We start from the raw sequence: 25,189 nt of genomic DNA, 5'->3' as shown, positions 1-25,189 counted from the left end.
GTCAAGCTACAAGCATTAGAAGATTAAAGGTGAGTCTCCAAACTAGCAGTAACACAATTCCATAAAATATATGTACTTTCTTAGAATCTACTCGTTATAACAGGTTCACCTGAAGACCAGGTTACAAGACCCTTTTCCATTCAAATACCTTCCCAGTATCACAGCTGCTGTCAGAACGGCACACAGGTTGAAACCCTTGATAGTTCTTGTCCTCTTCCCAGCCCAACCTTTGTTCTTACTCACTACCTCTTCTAACCCCTCCGCTAGCTATCTGCTACCAGGTAAACTCTGTATCAGTCTGCAATTATATATTGCTACTCACATAACGATTCTCCTTGAAAGACAACTGAAGAGATTACAATATTAAAAGGGGACTGGTTAGTTTAAAAAAAAAAACTCTTGATTTCCAAAGTTCATGCAACAGTTTTCCTGATGAAATTTGTATACTTCTTTTTTTTCCCCACACACTAACACCCCTCCCTTTCCCCCAAATCTGGAAGACTCTTTGATTGCTTACATTTCCTTTGTTTTATTTGAATCTCATTTGATTGGCAGCTTGAGGAGAAAGGAGAATAGGCTTTCTCAGTGCTCTGGTAGGGTTCTCCTTACTCTTGCCAATAAGGGGAGCTTTGCTATAGTCTGCCCAGTTTCTTTCTTTGCCCTAAAGAAAGAAAAGTTTAAGTTATGTTACCTTCATACAAAAACCCTATAACAGGCTTCTCAGAATCTGTAAAGTTAGTCTAATGAAACTGAGGAAGTATCAAACTAATTTTTAATGATAAATTTCAAAAATAACATAAAGACCATTATAGGTAATATACCACCATATAATTTTTAAACCATTGTTTTCCTCTCCTCCACTATTGTTCACAAAGGACTCTCAACAAACCAGCATTATAAAAGGACATGCAGAAAGTAAAAATCACAGCTAATTTTTCCTGCCTTCACGCACACACAAGCTTCTCCACCCAGATACAATACGTGTCATTACAGACTGTACAAAATCTTCAGAGCAGTGCCATTTTCTTGGTAACAGTCTGTTAAATTCCATTTGGAAACATCAGCCCAATTCTGGGAAAGTAACTAATTGTTCTGCAGAATGTTTCTAAAAAAAAAAAACAACCAAAAAAAAACCAAAACCACAACGACCCTATGACAATATTCAAACAGATCATTAGAAGGAAGCAACCTGGTTTGGGGAAGCTTGTTTGATACTGAAATTTTTACAGGCACAGAGAAAAAGAGGCTGAAAGCATAATTAATACAACTCTCCATCAATCTCTATCTACGTGCATTCCTAAATGTTGATAGTAAAATTTAGATGCAACAAATGCTACAAGAATGCCCAGGCCACCAGGACACTAAATCTGAAGTCCTCACAGTCTCTCTTCACATTTACACTTCAAGGACAACATTTTGTAAGCACGTTGCAGTAACCTCACCTGACCATTTACAACATACACAGTCAAATCACATCTTTGCAAGAATTTTAGCTTCTCAAATCTTGTCAATGAAGTTTGCGTCCACCTACCACAGAGTCCAACAGTGCCAGTGAACCCTGACAAATCTGAGCAGCTATTCCGTAGTGCCAGAGCAGCGATGTTCCCAGATGAGACTAAGCAGACCGGCACCAAGGGCCCACCTCGGCAGCGTGTTCCCAGCTCTCATCCTGCACAGAATGCTGCAAAGATGGATCAGCCTCAGCAGTCACACAGAGCTGCTCATGGAAGTTCAGACAGTCACAGAATTGCATACCTGCCACTAAATGTGCTGGGCTCTCATTGCCGTTATCACGGCTAAAGTAATTGACTTTGTAACATGAGACCAAGGTAACATTTATCTAGTCAGGAGAAATGCCACAAGCTTCCACAGCTATAGATGAGCCTTTTTTGTGGCTTTCTGATTTTTTGATCTTTGTCATGTGCTACAATTCACCTGTGGTCCTCAGGAGGTAGAAAGGAAAGGCTACTGTTACTAACAAAGTAGCAGCCATGCTACTTTGGACCAGAATCTTATTAAGTAACAGGCTGACAAGTCCTGACAGATGCTGGCAAAAGAAACACCTTGGCCCAGGAAAGCCCAATCTGGCTCATTCTAGAAACACAGTATCTGGAAAAATAGCCCAGCACTGGGATTTACAGAAAAATACAGGAATAAACTCTTACTCATACAAAAAGAAGATCTGCAACTGTACAACACTTTCCCCACCAAAACAGTATACAAATTGAAATCAGCCCGTAATTCTCACAGATGTCATGAATGAAGTATGAATTTCTGTACTAAATACTTATATAGTAACTCAGCAAGAAATTTACGTTCTAAAGCTCTTTCAAGCTCCCATCCTGAGTTTAGACACCAATTATGATTGCCCTGGTCACTGTCCATTCATATTCTTAGCTATAGAGCTGAATTTAGTGCAGGGAGCTTGCACTTCGAGCCTCTCCTTTCTCTCCCAACACACCAACCAACCCCTTCTGATTCACAGAGAATTCAGGCACCTCCAAGGTTTCATTCTTACGGAACAAGTGCACTCCACAGCTGAACAGCAGCATTATGACCGTGCTATACCCTTAAAATTCTGGCATTAAAAAACCATCCAAAGACATGGATAAGACATAGAAAGGATTGGGTTTTTAGCTCTTAAGATTAACGTAAGAGAAGGAACATTCCCAGAACATTGTTCTTGAAAACAATTCCTTATTATATTGGATAATCAAAGCAAAAACTGACTCAAAAAAAAATATTTTAATACATATGAAGTACAAATAACTGTTTGTCAACTTTAATATACTAGATAATTCAGGGAATTTATTACAATGAATTTCAATGAGTTACAAGCAATAAAAAGGGTAATCAGAACTTTTACTTTCCAACAGAATGCAGTTATTGTTGCATGCTACAACATGCAGAAATTACTTCTATTATCCTTTTATATGTTAGGCAACAAAAAGTACCTTACCTTATTCTCCACTGTCTGAGCACAGAAGATTAAAAACAAAGTATTAGGCAGAAACTGCAAGTGTTTTGTATCAAGAAAAAAAACAAACCACTGCATCAATAAACTTAATGGCTGTCCAGCATGCCATGCACACACGAGGGACATTTAATGAAAACTTATCCACATGGTTTTTTTGCAAGCAGTCAGATCTCCAAATTGGAAACCTGAAGGCAGCCGTTCATTACCCTCTGCTCCAAAATGCAGATCTCAGCAACACAACACCGCAAGTGGAACAACCATAGCTTGATTTTCCCTCCTAGTAATTCCCTCCTTGCCCATTACTGCACTGCAGTCTTTCTGAGGGCTATGCAAAATGCAAACAGGGGAGGACTGAAAGAGCCCAGGAAAGAAACACAGTTACAGAAAAGTCCATTCAAATCATCTCATGTCTTATTAGTTGTGGGCTGAAAGGAATAAACTGCCGAGTTTGGTGGGATCTCTAAGGATTCTCTCTGCTGTTCCTCCTCTCATGTTCCTGCCTTTCTTTTCCTTCATTTTTCATGGGATAATTTGGGGATTTTACTTTGTGGCAAAACTAGAGGGAATGGGGGAAAAGAAGAGCAACATTTTTTAAAATTTTTAAGTTGTTTCTTATATTTAGTGACTTCATTGTTTATAAGTTATATTAAAGCTACCTTTTATTCTCATAACCACTAATATTTTAAGAGGTTAAAAAACTAAAAAATAAAAAAAAGTCTTCTAAGGTTTGGGGTGTTTGGGGGTTTTCTAGGTTCTGGGGAGGGTGGTGATGCTGGTGGGTTTTTTTGCTTTTCCTGCTTAAATCCGGGAGTTTAGTCAATTAACTATTTTAACGCTTGGATGCTTTCCCTATACAATTAAAACTGCTGTGATTACACAGCAGCGGCATTTGTGAGACAAATGCCCAGCAGGGGCATTTGCAATTATTTCCCAAGTGTTCCACAACAGCAGCTAAAGAATACATCAGAATATTAAAGAAGCTTTCACAGAAGAGTTGAGGTTGGAAGGGACATCTGGAGATCATCCAGTCCAACACCCTCTGCTCAAGCAGGGTCAGCGAGAGCCAGCTGCCCAGAAGGGCGTCCCACTGGGTTCTGAGTATCGGCACGGAGAGTGACCGTACCACCACGCTGGGCAACCTGCTGCAGGGTTTGAGCACCCTCACAGTCAAAAGTTTTTCTTGTGTTCAGATGGAATTTTATGGTTTGCCTTTTTTTTTTTTTTTTTTTTAATTTATGCCCATTGCCTCTTTGGACACTAGAAGTCTAATGTATACTTGGGTTAGCTTTTCCGCCCCCCCCTCGCTTCTTCATCCTCCACAGCTGCATTTAAGAGCAAAGGGAGCAACAATGAGCACTCACTGTCAATCAGCCAGTTGTTGGCTCATTTGCAACAATAGGCTCATCACTGCTTTCCACCCCTCCTTCCCTCTGCATCCTGCAGAGCAAGGCTCAAGGCCAGATCTTTTAGCCCACAGCAGCCCAGCTGCCTACCATCAGCAACCTATTATTCCTTGAGATCTAAGTCCTCCTTGGGGGAGGATCCTGCCCAGTCTTTTCTGGCTTGGCCTCACTGGAACATTAGGCCAGGCTGAACACATGCTGAGGATGACATGGAAAGCTCAGAAACCTCCAGCAGCTCCTGAGCACCTCCCAGCCTTCTGCTGCAGCCCCCCAGGAGCAGGGGCAGTAGCCAGCATTCAGGGCATGTTGTATGGGGATAAGCAGAAAGGAAATGGGAGAGTTTGGAGGTAAATGCATCCTCTTGGGTTTTGGCTCACAGCAGTGAAAAGGTTGGTTGTTTTCAGCGGCATGTTTCAACAAGGTTTACGTTGGCCTTTTAAAGAAAAGGTAATGGGCAACATAGGTACAGACTCGCAGATATTATGAACATACCAACTACCCACTCCCCCACCCACAGATGGGAGAAAGATTAATTTCTCACAGCTGTGCACAAGTCCTTTACTTATTCTTCACAGAGGCTCCTGAGTTTCCATGCACTAAAACAGCAATTCTACTTTTTTTTTTTCTTTTCTAACATGGCTTAATTAAAATTGAAATTCCTGTTGTGGACAACATATACTCAGTTTAGGCTCTCAAACAAAGTTTTAGTTAGTTTTACTTTAAGCTTGTCTCTACTAAAAATAATTTATTTAACACTAAAGGTCATCTTCAGTTTCAAATCACTTCCCTGGTTTGCAGACCAAACATGACGTATCACATTTAAAAAAATATGACAATGAATTTGAAAAGGGGAAAGGCCTATTGGCTTTGAAACAGAAAAAATCAGAAAGCTATCAGAGACTTTCTGCGTGACTTAGAGTACTTCTGTACGTTTCTATTCTCCTTCGTTGAGGAATAGATATATGCCTCCTTTCTCTGATCTTACCTGGACACCTACCAAGTTCCCATCTCTTCACATACTTGTATACGTATTACCTTGTATAATAGGACTTCAGTCTTAAGCTGGGAATTGCCAAAAGTGAATAAATAACTAGAAATAAGGAACACAAAAACATAATTATATCTTGGTAAAATTGGGGGGAAGGAGGACCATAAATATTCCTTTCCCCTAAAAACAGAGCATAAGTGGTAAAATAAGATCTTTAAATATTTTTCAGTTTCTGCAGTTAGTCTCAAACTAGCACCTTAACGACACTTTTTAACCTGGTTTGCTTCAGGACACTGAGAATGACTTGAAGACAGCCATGTGCAGCCTAACTGCTTTCTGGCTGGGATTCACACACTATCAAGGATGCACACAGCATTTCTCAGGAAAAAAAAAACACCTAGCACTAAGTTAGAAGATGGGCCAAGGAAGAAAATCTTATAGAAAGATAGTAAGTCTGCTTCATAAATTGTTCAAGGTCCCATGTATTCTTGGTGGGACAGTAAGACAGAAAGAGAAAAGAGCAAGACAGTATCCAATCATTCCAGCAGACTATTTCTTCCTCCTGCACCCTTCAGGTGCTATGTCTAGATCACAGCCTAGAAAGGACTTGTTATACTGTCACGTGAACCTACAAAAAGAACTTATTGTGACAAGAACATGAACTTCTGTGTATAAACATCATCATTAATTCACATAATGTATTACTTAGAAGTTCTTAGTCATAGGGCTTAACATATTGCCTAGTGTTATTGTAGCAAAAAGCTTATTTTTACTCCTTTTCCACACAAAATTTTGAAAGAGCCTCTCTATCTTCCAGCTTTATAAAGCTGCCCCTGCTCTGAGCAATAGGCCAGAGTAGTCCCAGAGCATCACCTGCTGCTGCTCTCCGAAGATACAACCCCTATTGCTCACCTGAAGCATTGAGGAACGTCCTACGTCGATGTCAAGAAGTTGAAAGGAGCATGTTTCACTTTTTTTATCCATTCCTAATTTACAGCTTAAACTGAAGGCAAACAGGACTACTAACTTTTTTGTAGAAACATCATTTCTTTTCAAACTCCAGAAAAAGTAGAGTGGAACAAGGAAGGAAAGCACAACCTCCAACACATTTAATGTACTGTTCTAAAAGATTCAGGATGTTTTCTCCTCTTGCAACGAAGGTATAATATAGTTTCCCAAATGAGGCTGTGGCTGACTGAGGAAGCTGGCTACCACCTATGAGTCCTGATCATATTTTTAAGCTATTTGAAATAAAAAATCTTTCCCTCAGATGTTTAATGAAACGGAAGTAACAATTTGCTTACCTTCCTTGCAAATACAACAGAACTGATAAAACGAATGAAAAATTTATAAACAAAGAAGCTTCCATATACTACCAGGCAACTTAATTCCATCAGGCAAAGACTGCCGAAGAACTTGCTAAATAGTCCATTCTGATTGTGTGGAAGACACAGAACAAGAAAGAGCAAGGCTGTAAGAGGGTTTACTTACAGAAACAAGAATGAAACTTGTTTGACTTTTGAGGTATCACCCTCATTCATAACTAAAGCAAGTCCAAGTACTGAAGATGATTTGTAAAATTAATACCATCAACTTAAAGATGTGAAAACACAAAGGAGAACAAGGTACTTTACAGTTTCATGCAATGATACAAATACTACTTCTACCAAAAAAAAAAAAAAAAAACAAACCACCAACAAAAAACCCCAACTCACACAACTGTCATGAGGTTTCTAAATGTACATATCACAAAAATATACACAGCAGAAGAGTTGTTGCTACCTACCTGTTTACATGAAAAAAATTCACAACACAAACCACAGTGACACACAAGACTGCAGTCTGTGCTTCCAATGGATTAATATATTATCTCCCACTGCTGAGAGCTGGTCTTGATTCAGTTAAAGCCTAAGCACTCAGGCTTTCCTGCTGGGAAACAAACAAGTAAAGTCGGTTTCAAGCATCTCCTATTAAATTATAGAAACAATTCTCACAAGCCTGAAGGCAGAAAAGAGAAATAGTAGGTTAAGGTTGCATGAAACCATAACAAACTATAGCAAACCAAAAAGCTGCAATGAGATTTATTAGTTCACCAGAAAATTCATTGCAAAAGTCTATTTACTTCATGGAGGAAGTCACCACTGCCACCACTTAGTGAGTCAAGCTAATCTGCAAGAATGTTTTACATAATGGGAAAATTTTTTATCGGCCAGAGGTTCACAGTGTTCTTAAATTTCCAGAAACTGCAGATGTAAAGATACTTCTGTTAACCTAAACCAAAACCAAGAAAAGAAACTATCCGAGATACATGCTCCATTTCACAACACAGGTCTAATTTTACTAGCTACTGTATTTCAACCTATTCAGCATAGGAAAGATTTACACTGATATAAAAGGAAGGAAATACGAACATTGAAAACACAGGTAGTTTTAATACTACCACCAAATGGTATTAAAACATACTGGCTAGCACATCATCGCCATTTCTGAACTGTGATACTGAGAACTGAAGTAGTTTTTTAAGCTACCAGTTTTATTCTTGTAGAAAATTCGTACTAGTGAAACAGTTGGAATGGATTTACAAGAAAGCACGATACCATCTTATTTCTTCCATTTACTGTGAAATAAAAGCTAACAAGAGAGCCAAGAATCCCTACAGAGAGTCAGTAACAAACTGAAAGGTGTTCTTTCCTTCTTCTAGCAATGAAAATATGCTGCAACAAAACTCTAATATAAAATCCAGTTCACTCAAACCAAGTAAAGTAGCTTGAATGAAGGAATCTTTCCTCAGTTTTCAGAGGGCTGATAATAGCTTAAGGATTATAGTTAAAATCAAAGAATAAATTCAAAACATTTCACAGCTCAAATATTATTCCCCTCATTCTGCTAAAATTGATCAATTTAAAAATACAGATTGCTCAGACTGTATTTTAGTTGCTGCTTGTAAAATATTTTTAATGATACTTAAGACTAAGTCTATTTTTTTTTAATTACACAACAACAAAAAAAAAAAGGGCATGCAAAATAGAAAACAAAAAGCATGTTTCCTTCTGGTATCTGGTGATGCAGTCACCCATCTGAAGGCCTAAGTTCTACCCCTGGAGCATACAGACCAAGACCAGCGATACAGTTGCATTGCCTGAGTAAAAAGCAACGTCTCCGTGTTGCAGCAACCAAAGCAACCTCTGGGAACCGTCCGAGGACCCAAAGGTGTCCACCAGGTCACGCAGAAAGCAGACAGTAGCACATCTTTTTAAGTTCCCCAGGATGGCTAAACGCTTCTCACTTGCAACTAGACTTTTCTGATCAGTCTTGAAAGCGCTGTACTTACACAGACGTCATTGCCTTTATCCACATACTGAGTACCAGTCCTTACCCTCCACGAACTGGCAGGCTGCGCTCCCTGTATGCCTTATCAAAAAACCACAGCCAGAACAGTATTGGTTTTGTGGTCTGCCTTAGGTTTTCCACCTAAGGCAATTACTACACTTCAAATCACAAGAGTAAGCACAGCTCTTCCTAGAGCATTAGACATCTGGAAATCACGCTGGAGCAAGCTTGATCTGCTATTTTGCAGAATGGCCCTACAGAGATCAGAACCCTTGGAGCTACTGTCGTAAGCTAAGGTCACACCATGAAAACAATTTCCTCCATTCAGATAGGAATATAATGCTATAGAGGTTTCAGTTGTCCTTGACTGACACATATCTCCACGTGGTTCAGGAAAGGACCTCAGTACAGTAATCCAAAAGACAAAACGCACAATGCAAATTTAAACAAAACAAAAAAACCCACACTAAGCCAGAGGCAAAGGACGGATTAAAGAAAAGAAATCCTTGCAGGGGCAACAAACAGGTGTGTTCTAGCCCATAGTCCAGCCCCTGACCTAGTCCTCTGGCAAATGGAAAAGAGGAGAGGACGAAGGCAGACAGAACAACACTACGCACCTGAAAAGATTCCTTTTTTTGGGTAATGGAGACTTCTGTCCTTCTACAGTGCTCTGCTTGTGGACGTAAGAAGATAAAGCCCCCTGTATCACCGTTTAAGAAGCCTTAAGAGTTCTCTACTGACATACTGACTTCCCAGACTTTATACCTCCAGTCCAACTATCCACAAGTCAGAGTATGGACTGGAGGCAACCCTGAAGCCTTCTGTGTTTAGACAACCACCAGAAACAGTTAAGTTTGGGCAAACTGCAGGCAATGGTATTTGTATTGGGTTTGCATGGCAAGGTTTTGGTAGCGGGGGGGCTACAGGGGTGGCTTCTGTGAGAAGCTGCTGGAAGCTTCCCCTGTGTCTGACAGAGCCAATGCCAGCCGGCTCCAAGATGAACCCACCACTGGCCAAGGCCAAGCCCATCAGCGATGGTGGTAGCACCTCTGGGATAACATATTTAAGAAAGGGGAAAAAAAAAAAAAACAAACTTGTGGAACTGCAGACAGAGAGAGGAGTGAGAATATGTGAGAGGACCAACCTTGCAGACACCAAGGTCAGTGAAGGAGGAGGGGAGGAGGTGCTCCAGGCGCCGGAGCAGAGATTCCCCTGCAGCCCCTGGTGAAGCCCACAGTGAGGCAGGCTGTCCCCCTGCAGCCCATGGAGGTTCACGGTGGAGCAGAGATCCACCTGCAGCCCCTGGAGGATCCCACGCCAGAGCAGGGGGATGCCTGAAGGAGGCTGTGACCCCCTGGGAAGCCCGCACTGGAGCAGGCTCCTGGCAGGACCCATGGAGAGAGGAGCCCAGGCTGGAGCAGGTTTGCTGGCAGGACTTGTGACCCCATGGGGGACCCACGCTGGAGCAGTCTGTTCCTGGAGGACTGCACCCTGTGGAAGGGACCCACACTGGACCAGTTGGTGAAGAACTGCAGCCCGTGGGAAGGACTCACATTGGAGAAGTTAATGGAGGACTGTCTCCCATGGGAGGGACCCCAGGCTGGAGCAGGGACAGAGTGTGAGGAGCTCTCCCCTGAGGAGGGAAGAGTGGCAGAGACAACGTGTGATGAACTGACCGCAGCCCCCATTCCCCGTCCCCCTGCACCGCTCGGCAGGAGGAAGAGAAATGGGGAGTGAAGCTGAGCCTGGGAAGAAGGGAGGGGTAGGGGAAAGGTGGTTTAAGATTTAGTCTTTATTTCTCATTATCCTACTCCAATTTGATTGGCAATAAATTAAACTAATTTCCCCAAGTCGAGTCTGTTTTGCCCGTGACAGTAATTGGTGAGTGATCTCTCCCTGTCCTTAGCTCGACCCACGAGCCTTTCATCGTATTTTCTCTCTCCTGTCCAGCTGAGCAGGAGAGTGAAAGAGCGGCTTGGTGGGCACCTGGTGTCCAGCCAGGGTCAGCCCACCACAGTATTACTGATGTAAAATGTGTAACATTCCAAGATCTATTTTCCCTATGCATTTCTGCCTCATTCAGTATTGGTAGTAGGTCAGTTGTGTCAGTTAACATAATCTTGAAAAGTCATCAGCCTGACATCAATTCTCATTCTGCCTGCTTTTCCAAAGTTAGTTAATTTGGACTGTCTAACTAGTCCTGTCACAGCCATAGCAAAGCTGCAATACTGCCACAGAGAGGACTGACCACTCTGAGTATCTGCAGAAAGAATGACCCTGTCACCACTTGGTCTCATCCTAGTTATTGAAAACAGATAAATATCCTACATCAGCTTAAAACAATGGAAGCTGAACTCTTCTGTAGTAATTTACAGCCATTTACGCTGGCCTCTTTATTCTTGCAGTGCACCTCTGGATACGTAGGGTGGTTTCATCGGAGGCCGTAAGAAAACAGCATCTCAGAAGTCACTTGTATGCAAACATTAAAGGTTTCTTAAAAACATTTCTATTTACAGGAAAATGAGTAGAGACCAGAAGAACAAAGAGACAACAGCAGTTTAAGGAGATTATCATATGGGCTCAGGGAGCTCTAACAGGGAATAAGGCCACATAGAAACATGTATTATTAAAACACTCTCTAAATGCTCTTGTTTCTATTTTACTTATTGTATGTAATACTTGGCAATAGACTCTGATGCTCGAGCCCTGGTGACTAAGTACAGCCATTAAGATACTGGTACATCTTTATTTGGCCTTCCCACCTCTTCCTTGGGATTTACTATGCTTGTGGTAGTAAAAAAAAAAACAACCAAAAACCAACCAACCAAAAACCCCAAAACCGTGGCCCCTTGGTTTTTACAGTTTACTTCACAACATCACATAACATAAAACTCGTGTTCACTGGTGGTTTAAACGCTACCCAAGGTACAAAGCGAGTTCCAGCACACTGCAGCTCTGGCTCTACTCTAAAAGTGGGGGAAATAAACGATTTCATTTCAGTGTTGGTAACAGCACCAAGACTGACACATTGCTTTTAGTCTTAACATCAGATTCAGGCATTTAATTTAAGATAATATAGGAGGCTGTAGGCCAAGTACTTTGAAGCTCAATGACATCTTGAATTGGATTCAGTATTTGAAATCAGGAGAACAAGAGAAACTAAAGCTGTATCCTTGGTTGCAAGAAAAATGTAGGCCATATGAAAACTTAAGAGCAGTGAGCTACTCAATGCCGCTGACCCCATCGAGGACTGTTCATTTTGAACTGGAGCTCTGTTCTCCAGAATACTTACAGGGGTTCCCGGTTTGGTATCCATTTGCAAACTTACTGAGTTTGTTCTTTATTATTCAGTCCTTAAAGTCACTGTTGGAAAACGTTAACTATGTCAGGAGCCAAAATAGATACCTAGGCAATATTACACAAGATGATGACAGTTACCCTGCATCTTCCTGCTCACTCTTCCAATCCATTGCATGCTACCCTTGCAGCCATGCCCTTTAAACCAGACGCTTTCTCTTCAGACCCTTAATCAGGACACAGAAAGAATTGTAATAAAATACTACAGAGAAATTTCTAATGGCCCTTACCATCATTCTGTTATCTTGCAGATGTTTATAAACAGAACATTTATTCTAATTTTTCTGGAAAATAAATTTCATTACTCAGTTTCCTATCACTCATATCACAGAAAACAAATCACAAGATCAAATACAAAACCCCTTCTGAATCGCATTTAACCTCAATCAATTACCACAAACAGATGTGAAAGAGTTAACAGCTAATTGGGTTATGCATTATATCAGTTGGTTCTTCTAAAGAAAATAGAAGAAAGAAGAATTAATTACTTCATTTCTCTTGGCATCAACTTTTGTCACTTTTCGCTCCATGTCAGCTACTGGAACAATACCCTCTTACTGCTCAAGACCATATGAAAAACGTTTTCTCGTTATCCTTTTATCTCCCCTGTTAGTTTGATATTGTTTTATGGCTCAAATGCTCCAATCTTCTTCCTACACACTTGTGCCATTCTTTCTTACTCATCTTTAACACCGTCACCTAAATTAATACAATTTCTTCTCGAATTTCGGATCATTAGCAATGTTCTGATTTAGCCAAAGCAATTTGTGTGTCAGTGCAAAAGAAAGTAAAAATTACTAATTCATGCTGGTTCCCTAAAAAGAAGGTAACTTCACTGAATTCCTCTTAGACTCTAACATGCTTCCTATGACATCTCACCTACAAATTTTCTGAATTCTTGTTGTTCTCTTTATTTTGCTGCTGTTCTCTATTTTGCTGTTTTTCCTCCTTCGCTTCCTAGAAATACTAAATTTTATCAGTTCAAGTTAATCTTTCACAAGCTGCCTCCTCCTTCCATCTTTTTAACCAGCTCCTTCCTTTCTTGGTCAACATTAAATTAAGACCCATATTTATTATCAAGAGCTTTCCCGTATATCAGTAAACTCTTGCATAGGAGTACATGTCCCACACACCTTTCTCAAAAGATACCTGTGCAAATAAAATCCTTCATTTATGCTGTATCTCATGTTTGACCCTTTGTTCATTTAGTAGTTTTTAAAAACAGAAATGAGTTTCACCACCCCACCCATTTTCGGTGGGTCTATCACAATATTGCTCTTATCATTCTCTAGACCTCCCCTCATTACCTTCCTCACCTAAAAATAAATATACACATCCTTAATATACTACAATACATTGTCACTTCTTCCCTGACTGTCCTTACTATGCCCTCTCTGATCAACATTCCTGTGGGATATGCTGTTGGTGCCATTTTGGACATAGGAACAACAGCTATTCCTCGATCTGGAATCTAAGCACAGCAAAATACAATGACAAATCCCATTAATTGCCAAGTCTTAGCCTGTAAACACAAAGGTAGCCTCCTAACCAGCTGAAAGTCAAGGTAGAAAGGAAGAAGCAAGGCTAGGTTTTGCTAATATTTAAGTATCTATTAATAGAGCCCAGAATACTGTCACCCTTCTGTCTATACGCTATCCTATGGCAATGTTAGAATCAAGGCTTTCTATTCAAGGTGACCAAGCACAACTTACTTTCTGCCTGATTCATTTCCACCTTTGGTTCTGGCCTCACTTCGCAAGCCAGTCACATAACTGAGGAATAGCAAGTTCATATTTGATGTGAAGTCGTACGGCTGGATGACATCATAACCGTTATCTTTTAATTGCCCCTGTAAGGGTTATTATTAGCAAGCTGTAAGTTATTATTAGCAAACTGATAAAATACTAATGGCCCAGTTCTCTCACACAACAGCTTGTCCATTTCTCCAGTTATCACATAACTGATAACTTTTCCTATTTGAATTATTCCAAAATGGATGATTAAGCCCAAAGAGACTCATCCCTCTGCCTATTACTTCAACCTGCTAGATTTTGGGGAACTTACAGCACTCAGCAATCACACATTTTAACCCTGGCCAAGGTTAGAAAGTCAACGAAGTTTTTTGCAAACTTCTCAGCTTCTTTTTTTGAAAAGAGAAAATTACATGTGAAGTCCACTGGCTGCTGCACACCACTTCAATAGATGTTAAACTCGGGCCAAGTCTGTTAAGCTAGGCTTCCCGCCGCTGGATCTGAAAGTACTTATACTTTCCAACCCCAAGAAGTGGATTTTTGCTAGGCTACCTCTTCTTCAAATGAAAAAATAAAATCTCAGTTTAAGAAATATTTTGTCTCTTACACTTCTTGCTCAGTACTATTTAATGCTACCAAACTTTTTTGCTAGCTGGTCACAGTTACCTTGATTCTTTAAATCACAATAAAAATACTTCTACCCATAAAGAGAAGAGGGCTGTGGCTTCATGAACCCAACCTGCCTAACTTCTATCACTCTTGACCAACACCATTTCTAAAAATGAGGGGTTTTTTTCTACTTACAGGTCTGTGGTGTGGGAGAATTCAAAGACCTCAGCAACCTTGTCTTGCTGTCTTTAAAGGAGTCGTAACAGCAAGGAGCATTTAACAAACACACTTGCTAATGCACATTTTTTTTTTTTTATTTAATATATATCTCAACTCTTAACTATTGCAGAGTGAGTCAGGTGTCCAATCATGGGTGTGCAGTACAATTTTAGATGCCCTAAAATATCCACGACATGTGCAGGACTGGCAGGTAAAAGTTTGGCCACATGGAAGATGGCACACTTTTGGGGCATCAACTTCAGACCATCTGGGATCTCCTACAGCATTTAAGATGGTACTCAGTGCCTCTGTGCGCAGGCACCATCTTTGCTCCCTTGAGTTTTTCTAAAATCACTAGTCAGTCAGGGCTCAGGCAGAAGAATACTATCGTTATCTGTTCTAGTTAAAACACTGGTCTTTAAAAGAAATGCTAGTGGACAGGGTCAACAAGACGACAGGAACTCACATACTAGATTCATGAGGATGTTATTGCTCTAATGGTCAGCCTAATTAATTTCTGGATTTTTAAATCAAGCATTTCTTGACACCGAGTTTCTTTAATACTGCAGAATCCCCATCCACATGATAGCAGGGCATGAACGTAACACAGAGTCAACACTTGAACAGGTGAGAGCTACAACAGAGGCAGCTGCTAAAATCTAAATCACCCATGCAAAAAGCATATGATTTATTTCTTCCATACCTCCTTCCCATAGAGACAGCCTGTCTTTTTAGTATCTTATCTATTCATTTCAAACCAGAAAAAAAAAATCTTAAGAAGTATTCCTGCCTTTGGAAAGTATTTTAATAACGAGAAGTCCTTTAAAAAAAAATACAGCCATGAAAACAATTCTAGGCAGAAGCCTGCTGCCATTAGGTATATAAATATTTCAGTCCCAGCAGCACCATCTAATGGAGAGCTCACCAATTTTTCTCCTTCTTTAACATGACAAACATTTTATTTTGGAGGTGTTAACAACTGATACTTTAACACATGGTCTATTTAATACTCTATAAAAACTGATTAGCTACAAGACAAGCCAAATCATTTCTCCACAGACAACAATTGGACAGTCCTTTTCTCCTGCCAGACGTTGCATTCACATACAAATTTATTAAGTATAACAGGACATTTCTTTAACCAGGAGATAAGATTTTAGTTAGAAACTTTGTTTTCAAAAAAAAAAACAAACAACAAAACCAACAGTAACTGTGAAGCAGCAATGCCAGCTTAAAAATACAGCTACCTTAAGCATGTTTAAACTTTCCCTCTGAAAGCAGAACAGTACCTCTAAAGTGTAAGGGATATGGACAAACCTGGACCTAACCATAGCAATAAAAGTCACTACCTACACCTGCTTAAGATAAAGTTAAGCATTCCAAGACATGTTCAGGTTGCACTTCTGCTACAAAACATACTATGGGAGATGGGGAGCAAATTATCATCAGCATCAGTGAAGTATGTCGCATGATGACTGTTGGCAACTACCACTATTTATCTCATTAACATTTTCTCATGCAAACAAACATGACAGAACTTAAGTATGAAATGGATCTGTAAGAAGTAGTATTTTTTCCTCGCTGCATTCTGTCCTCCTTGTTCTTTATATAAATCACAATTGCAAGTAAGGGTTCAACTACTTTGAACTTTTCCAATTAACTCAGCATATGGACACTCTTGTTCTGGAATAACTGCCTTTTTATGTATAGCTTAAAGGACTTTCAAAGTCTGTCTGCCTTACCTCAGAAATCAACTAATACATTCAAGTAATACACCCCCCTCCCCCAAGAAGTCTTAGTAAATAATTCTGCAAAATTATAGCATCTTACTTTGGCTATATGTATTAACAGCTTTATTTACACAAACAGGACAATTCCAAGCTTCTTCCTCATTTATTTTAAGAGAATCTCCTCAGCAAAATTATACAGAATGTAGTGGGTGGATATTTATTTCCTTGTCCTAAATCTTTCTTTAAAAAAAAAAACAAAAACAACACAAACACAAAAACACCCACATGAAAACAAAGTAAGCAAACACAAACGAACAAACGACACCCCCCCCAAAAAAACAACAGAGTAAATCCCCCCCAAACCCCCTCAAAATTTTACAGGCCAAAATACTGAAAGTTGCATGTCTAAAGAATCCCTTTCAAAATGAAAGTGAAGTTTTCAGGAATTTGTAAGAAAGAAAGAGGAATAAGGGAAATTTATGGTCCCAGGTATTGAAAAATAGCTGATGAAGTACAACACACAAATAACAATAAACTTGTTTTATCTTCCTAGAGATTGCCAAGAGCATTCTTCTGCATATGCTCCAAAAAAGCGTCAAAGTACCTTGCTGTAACACAGATACAAAAAACTCTGCCAAACAGTATGAGCCACACAACAGCAGTATCTACTAGCTGAACTACAACTTCGGATCCATTAGTATTTCCATTACATATCAACACCACGGGTGAGTAGTGAGACGTATTTGCTAATCTGAAATATAGCATGCTCAGGTTCTGTAGATAGAAACATGATTCAACCCCTGACGGAAAACAGACAGAGAAGATACTGCTGACTTCAAGTGATACTACGTGTTATTAACTTCAAATGAAGTTTGCGCAAATCCTTTTTTCCCCCCTCCCAAAACGCTGAGTTTTAGAAGGCAATGAAAATACTACTGCATCAAAGGGTTCCAAAACTGCTAGAGATGTGCATGTGCAAATCAGCAGCTTTCATTTATTTAGGTATCCAACTTCCTTCTACTCAAACTGTCAGCCAAATGGTAGCATTTTGAGAGTATGTCATTTCACAACCACAAGCACTTTACCTTTGGCACGTACCGAATGTAGAACTGGTATCCTAATCAGGTTCAACCACAACAGTCATAACAATAAAAACATTCCCAGGCAAAAGCACAATGCTCCTCTCTCAAGGATGTTGTGCTGAACAGAAAAGAGGACAGTGAAAAGGATGGAATGAGAGAGCGGGTGTAGATTTAAAGATGTGTACTTCAGACAATAGTAGGGTACATTGTAGACCATCTTTAGTGACCTGGAAGAGAAGAGCCTGTTAATTCACCTGGAGTGGGAGGTGGGGTGGGGAGGGAATCAAAGAAGCAGGTAGCCACAGAGAGGTGAAAGAAAAGTGGATTTGCAGATAAAAATTATTAGCCAGAAGTGTGAAAGTAGGTACAAGCCTGGAAACAGTTATTTCAAGAGAAAAGTGATGTAAATGGAAGTAAAGTAAAGGTGAAAATGCAGTCACTTTGCTCAAGTGCAAGGATGAAACCACCTAGGAATAAAAGTCATCCTTTAACAAATTAAAATTACGAGAGATCTGACCAAAACCAGTCCAAAATAAGCCACTTTTAAGAATCAGAGGAACCAGCTTGAGAAATTAAGACCGTTTATACCATTTAGCCAAACAACTTAAGATGGAAAAGAAGCACAGCATGGACCAGAGCATTCCATTAGTAGCTGAAGAGCATAAAATGCACAAAGAGGGATGGTTTAAAGGAGATTAAAACAAGAACAAGTTGAATGAAAATTGTAAGGCTATACTTCCTATGCAAGATCAAGACTTACATCTGTGAGTCATTAAATAAACCGAAGCCACAACACTCAAGGAAATCTACTCTCAGAAGGTTCCTCTCTGTGGAAAAACAGAGAGAGGGCATACTCAAACTGGTACAGTACACAACATCTCCATTATAAAAACCTCTAATAATTGTTCTAATTATCTCCCTCTCTCAAATACATGGATGAGCTTACAAAACGAAATCCATTCACATTGCCAAAATTTGGTTTATGAGCTAGGCTCTGCTGTTCGAAAGTTATTTTAGGCACATTTATCATGTAAGCTGGTTCCATAGAATAAAAAAAAAAAAATCATTACTTTTCTAGAACATCCAAAGCAGAAAGTTGGGAACAAGTACAAGCACCAGAACAACTACCACCGACAAATTCTGTCATGTACGCTCAGCTTCGTATAGCACTGCACGTTTGCTGTACGCAACCATGGAAGAGTGTGAAGCAAATAGTTTCCTGTCCCGCGATGCTGACGGTGCAGAATGGTACAGCACTGCAGGAGACAGAACAGGATGCCTCTACACAGCACTTGCAATTCATTTCATTTCTCAACAGATGACGCTTGTACTGCCCTGCTGGGTCTCAGCACCTCATCATTTTTATGTCCTCAGATTGTAGGAAAGCACCATTATTCCCATTTTGTTACAGACCAGGAAAACGGTCTGTATATGGAGCCAAAAGCCAGACACACATAAGCCACTAGCTGTATCAAAGTTATTCTCAGAACTCCCAGTCAGCCACCACCTAACCCAAGCAGCACCCAAGTATCAGTGCTCTCTTCTTCCCCAGCACATCATCTATGCTTAAGGAAACATCTATCTTGACCAGGCTGATCACCTCAGAAAGCATCTCAACATCAAGTTCAAACACACCAGAAAACAATACACAAAACAGCAGTGGAAGAAGCATCAGCAGACTCTGTCTTTCCTCATCCTGGTGATTGTCCTAACCACTTGACTGAGACATCGTGCTTCCTCTTGCTCTGTTTCTCAGGCACACTGAGTTTTGATAATTCCTGGCATAGCAGAAAAGTTTCAAGAGAAGGAAGTGACACTACCCTTAACTGGCCTGTGGCCTGATGATGAGACTGCTCCCCAGGGAAGTAGGAAACTTGGATTGGAATCCCCCTTCTGCCCCTGGGACATGGCCATGATGTCACATCACTCCACACTGCATCATCAAAGCCCCTTGTCAGTCTGGTCCTAACTGAATGACTTACAGTACACACATCCACGGGAATGAAAAAAACCAGCCTCCAGGTCTCCTAGATTTTACACTGGTGTCTTCAGTGGACCATCTTCTCTTTCTTGATAGATGTCAAAGCTTGCAGGAACAAAGTGGCAGCCAGGAAGGCACTTCTTATCTTACAGTAGCATCTGCAACATGCTTTTCAAGACAGACCAAATCAAAATAACTCTTTTTGCTAGCCGCCTAAGAGAGCTGTAAAGACTCATGGCATTTTGAGCTTGTCTTGAGTAGGCATATCTTACTTTATTTACAAAAAGATGTTTTTCATATTAATGCAGAAACCACAAAGTCAGATAAAAGTTCAGTATTACTCCAAATGTTAAATTTTTCTAATTATGAGTTTCCATACAGTCATCATTAAAGCATGTAGAATAGAAGTTTTATGACTTCTTTCACTAATGTTTTTGACTGAAGTATTTGCTACGTATACTGTATGTGAAAGGATGTGTTCACTTCAGAGCATTCAAAAATTGCAAATAGTTCTGTAGCATAGTTTATCGTCATAAATAACCTACAGAATGTTTCCTCTATACATCAGAGAAATCTATTTCATAAATGATCATTTTATGATATGATATGAAATAAGGCTGGAACTATGAAACCTTCCAACTTGAAGCATTCCTGCTATGCCCATTGCAGTTCTAATGCCTGCAATTTGCAAAAATTCAATCTTGATGTCAAAGTACACAACACCCCAATTTTCAGTACAAGGAGGGAGCCAGGGATGGAGCCCGTCACGCATGTCCAATACGGAACTTCTGCATCCACAAACGTGTTGACACTTCCCTTCCCATGCTGCCCTTGACTAGATGAACTGCAGAACTTGGAATTCTACTAAAATCACGCTTTACACAGGCAGAGTAAAGCAGCAGGGAAGAACAACAGCATGGAAATCAAAGGCTTAACATTTTTTGGGGGGTGGAGAGGATTAGTGACCTACAGTTGTTGTATATAATTTTAGAGATACTCGCCCTGTTAACCTACTTACAAAGCCAACAGTCAGTAGCAATTGAAGTCACAGCGGCAACGATATTTTGCTGTCAGTGCTCCAGTAGAAAAGATCTCCAGGAAGAAAACAAAAACACCCTCAAAGACTATATAAATATATATCTCTCCCTCACACAATTCCCAACACCAAATAATCTTTTGCCTTATTTTCTCCCTAAGTTCTGAGACCTTTCTACCATATACTTTCCTTACTGATTTTCTACGGCTTTTTTGTCTTTATTTCCTTTTCTCTTCTTTCCCATTAGAAGAAGACAGCACCTCTTCCTACTTTGCAGACACCTAATGATCTTTCCTTGTAAGCTGCCCCCCCTTTCCTCCCAATTCTGTAGTCCTTTCTCCTTCTACCTTAAAAAAAAAGGCATAGAAAAAATGAAACGTGTTTGTGATTTCTCATAACAAACATATACTGACTTCAAACTATGCGTTTATGAGGGTATGGGCTTCCAGCAGGCAGAGCTGGGAGACCAGTTATATTCTCTTCGCCAGCCCTTCACTACTGTAGTTTCTATGTCACCACTTCATCACCACAGCTTAAAAAGTATAAGATAAAACCTAGTGCAACTACAGCACGATCTCTTGTGCTACAATCACACCTTCATTCTGTTGCACAAAAATACACAACTTTCCCTCCCTTGGCTTCTTTTCCCCATACCACATCTTGAAATCTCCAATTTTCCTCTCTCCCACCGCTTTTGGTGTTCCTGAGCCATAGGCCAAAAATGCCACGAGGTTTCAAATACAGGCATCATATTCAGAAAGTACCCACCCACAGGCATTAAAAAAAAAAATTAAGCCTTGGCAATTCTTTAAAGGAACTGTGCACAAGAGCACAGACATCTGAAACCAGTGTGTAATGAGCAGTCTTCAGACTTCATAAGATTCGGCACCTTCAATTAAGAAACACTATTAAAATAAAAAACCTAATGAAATCCACTTATTGCATCATCTAATATATCAGAGATCAAAACGTGTTATTCTTGCAATATCTATTCATATAAAGCCAGTTTAGGAGATTGGAGTAGATCTAAGTCCTTGCTATTTTTAAATCACCTTTTCATCTGCAGAAGAACTATGATCATCTACTTATCAATTTATTTATGTTCCAGTGGTTTAACAACAGAAGTTAAAAATTCAGATTTCTGGCTTTTCGTATTTTAGCATTGCCACAACTACTAACAGAACAGCTGGACTTCAGTATTGAAAAAACACGTTCCTCTTCTCTCACTTAAACTTTTCATTATGGACAAGAACAATGTAAAGATCTAAAATACAACAAGATCTTGAAATCGTTTAGAAGACAAACTGTATTAGCATGGACTGGCAAGACTTCATAAAGAATTTTTTGTCACTGATGCTAACTACTGCCATCTTACACAGTTTCCCAAGGTACCAACAGTAAATAAGCTTACACGATGATCAAATTCTCTGAATCCATACAAGAATGGCTTCTCAAAATTGGTATCATCAAACTTAACTGCAGAAGGACTTCAGGAAAGCCTAAAGACTGAGTCATTTAGCACCCTCTTTTGATTAGAATTAATCTGCTTTTCTACTGAATGCACTTTACCTTTCTACATTCTACGTCCAGCTATTATTGGAAGCTTCTCATCAAGTCGTATTTCAGTAAAACACCTACCATTTTCATGTTGGAACAAAGCAACTTTTATAACCTCATAGTGCCGTCTGCTTGCGATGCCCAAACTCATGATACATCAATGTTTCCGTTATCAAGCTTTATGACAAGGGGTTTCCCAGTTCAGCCATGAAAAACTCTGATTCAGTCCAAATGTTCAAGTATTTCTCGTCTTAAAACAAAAACCCTCTCCCTAATCACCATAAATAACATTTACATCTACATTAATCCATACACGGTGTGTCTGGATTGCCATTTATAGACGCTTTTAGCCAAATGGCTCATTTTAAAGGACAACATACGGCATATGTTATGATCTCTCTAGTTCTAACTCTAACAATCAGTGTAGCCTTTAAATCCAGGCTTCTGTGCAAGTCAGTAGCTATTTTAAATATGGATTTTTACTAACTATTTTGAATTACACTATTTCATTTGTCTAAGCTAAATACTGCTAGTACATCTTCACATCATACGCTAAACTGCTTTTCAGTCTATGAATGCAAGTTCAGATTAGCGCACAATAATGCTACCTGCATTCTACGGGACAAACCTGCAAGGAAAAATACACAGTTCTATTGAAGAAATAAAAAAAACCCGCACGGATTACAACATACAAGGCTCGGTTAGATCTCAACAAGCTAGAGAAGTCACTGACCGAAGGAGACTGCAAATTTCAAATTGTATCATTGGAACTTCCCACATTTTACTACTACAGAAACAGAAAAAGATGAAAAATGCCCTAACGCACGGCAGCGATCCACACAGAGGTGCACATACAGTCTTTCACGTCACACACAAGCTCAGATCGGCAGAACGTGAGATTACGCCTCTCGGCATTAATGCCATTTCTCTTGTTTTTCCGCAAATAAATCAGACCTTAGACACCTGAAGATACAAATAAATCAAGATGTAAATGCCTTACCTTCCTATTTTACAAGCTGCTGCAGTTCTCAGATTATGAGTCAGTCATAGGTTCATCTGCAGAGGAATGACTCAGTATAAACTTTTAGACACTGGTTATTTTTTCTAACCTACAACACGGCAATTAATTTCACGTATTAAAACGCGGTGCTGCGAAACAGCGCATAAAATGAATGGCGTGAAAACACAACACTTTTTCTCTCCGCTCACGCCAGGCAGACGGGCTTCTAGCGCAGGGCCGTCGGAGGCAGACAGACCTTATGAAAATATAACTCCTTCCGCACCGATCAGGGGCAGCCCCGTACCGGCGGCACAGGATTCTCCCCGGCGGCGACCGCCCGAGCCCCCATCGCCCGGGAGCGGAGCCGAGCCCCGGCGCGGAGCCGAGCGGGAGCCGCCGCAGAGGGCGGCAGCCCGGGGAGGTGCGAAGTTGCGGGGCCCCCGGCGCTCGGCACCCAGGCGCGGCGGCTGCCGGCAGTGCCCCTTTAAAGGCCGTCGGCCCGCCCCCAGCACTGCATATGGAGGGAGCCAGGAGCGGAGCGAGGCTTCTGCATTCAAACGACACATCAAACGCCGCAAGCGCCGCGGCCGCCCGCCCGCCGCCGCCGCACGGCTCCGCTCCGGCCTGCCGGCCGGCCTCGCCTCTCCGTCCCGCCCCGACACACACACGCACACCGCGGGGCGCAGGGGGCAGAAAGCAAGAGCGGGGGGGGGGGGGGGGGGGGGGGGAAGAGGGGAGACAGAAATAAGTAAGTGAAAAGGGGGCACCTGCAGAGCCCTGGAGTGCGGGTGCGTCCGGGCAGGCAGAGTCCGCGCCGCCCCCGCCGGAGGCTGATCTGTCCCCGGGCACCAGCCGCCGCCAAGGTCCCGGCAACAGGCTGCGGGTGAAGCGCGCTCGGCCCCTGCCTGGTAGCAGATGCCTCGGATCAGCGCCGCGCCGCCGCCTCGCCCCCCGCCGGCTCCGCGGGAGCATCCCCCCGCCCCTCGCCGCCCGCCCGGCCCCGTCCCTCCGCCCCGGCAGCCCGACTGCGGGCAGGCGAAGCCCGGCCGGTGCCCTGAGCGGGAGCCGCTGCCACGGCGGCGGCGGCGAGGCGCCCGCGGCCGCCCCCCCCCCCCCCCGCCGCGCCGCTCCCCGGGGCGCGCCGAGCCCCGCGGACGCCCTACCTGCGAGCGTGTGAGGGGAGCGGGGCGGCGGGCGGCAGCTGGAGCCCGGCGAAGGCGACCGCCAGCCCGACGGAAAGTCCCTGCCGCTCAGCGCCGTCTCCCCCCGCCCCGCACTTCCTCTCCCGCCCGCTCAGGCTGGAAATCCCCGGCGAAGCCCGCTGCTCTCCCGGCTCCTCCTCACACACACCGAGGGGCGGGCCCGGCCGAGCCGCTCAGCGCGCAGGCGGCAGCCGGGGGCCGGGCCTGCCCTGCCCGCCTGCCCCGGCTGCACCTGATGCCGCCGCTACCCGCCCCCCCCCCCCCCGCTCCGCCGCCGCGGGCGCAACCCGGGGAGAAGGGGCCCCGCGCTCCCCGCCCGGCAGACGGAGCCCGTCCCGCCCGGCGCCGGCCGGCCCTCCGCAAGCGGCGCGGGGTGGGCCGTGAGAAGACGGCGCGTCCCGCCGGGGGCCGGGGGGGTGGCGCCGGGGGAGCCGTACCGAGGCTCGCCCCGCCGCCGCGGGGGCTCGGCCTGGTGGTGGGCGCTGCTGCGGGCGCGGGGGGAAGGGCGCGGGGGACGGCGCGGGGCGCCGGGGCAGAGGGGTCGGCGCGGCGGAGAGCCGCTTGCTTCCCCTCTCCGCCCCGCGGGAGGTGCGAGCGGCTCCGCACAAAGGGTGGCCTGGAACACAATAGCCTTTACTTCAAAAAGAAAAATAAAATGCCACGGGGAACAGGGGGAGGGAGCAGAAACCGTGGGGGGAGGAGGGAGGGGAGGGGGAGAAGAGTCTGGAAAAGATCAGAAGAGAGCAGCGAGCCAGAGCCGTTCGCCCCCCGGAGGGGCCGGTCGCCTCGGACGGGCCCGGGCCGGCTACAGGCGGCGAGCAGCCGACCGTAGGTGGCAACCCCGAGTCACCGGCCGCCGGGGCGCGGGGTGTCCCCTTCCCGGCGTCCCGGAAGCGCGGGGGGCACCCGTGCTCCCTCCCCGGGCGGCCCTGCCGGCAGCGGGGCCGGGGCGGCGCTGCCGCCCGCC

General features: G+C 42.8%; 1 protein-coding gene across 13 annotated transcripts in view; it reads right to left on the bottom strand.

Annotated features, from left to right (window-relative positions):
* TRAF3 (TNF receptor associated factor 3) overlaps nt 1-24,322 on the bottom strand; it is a 72,549-nt gene extending 48,227 nt beyond the window's left edge. For 4 of the 13 annotated variants that reach the window (XM_087747755.1, XM_087747766.1, XM_087747767.1 and 1 more), the window contains exons 1-3: nt 24,184-24,322; nt 23,788-23,925; nt 23,021-23,076 (exon numbers count right to left, since the gene is read on the bottom strand). The gene's annotated coding sequence lies outside the window, so the exon portion shown is untranslated. Of the gene's footprint in view, nt 1-517; nt 662-1,531; nt 1,683-2,959; nt 2,975-7,154; nt 7,298-23,020; nt 23,130-23,787; nt 23,926-24,183 lie in introns of those variants that run through there. The other 9 variants (XM_087747756.1, XM_087747758.1, XM_087747757.1 and 6 more) reach the window with 9 other exon arrangements.
* Nucleotides 24,323-25,189: the final 867 nt, after the last annotated feature.

Source organism: Nipponia nippon, unplaced genomic scaffold (genome assembly GCF_047370975.1).
Source record: "Nipponia nippon isolate SJK-2023a ecotype South Korea unplaced genomic scaffold, ASM4737097v1 scaffold_11, whole genome shotgun sequence".
In the NCBI taxonomy this organism is placed as follows: Eukaryota; Metazoa; Chordata; class Aves; order Pelecaniformes; family Threskiornithidae; genus Nipponia; species Nipponia nippon.
This window is presented reverse-complemented; position numbering and strand designations above follow the sequence as displayed.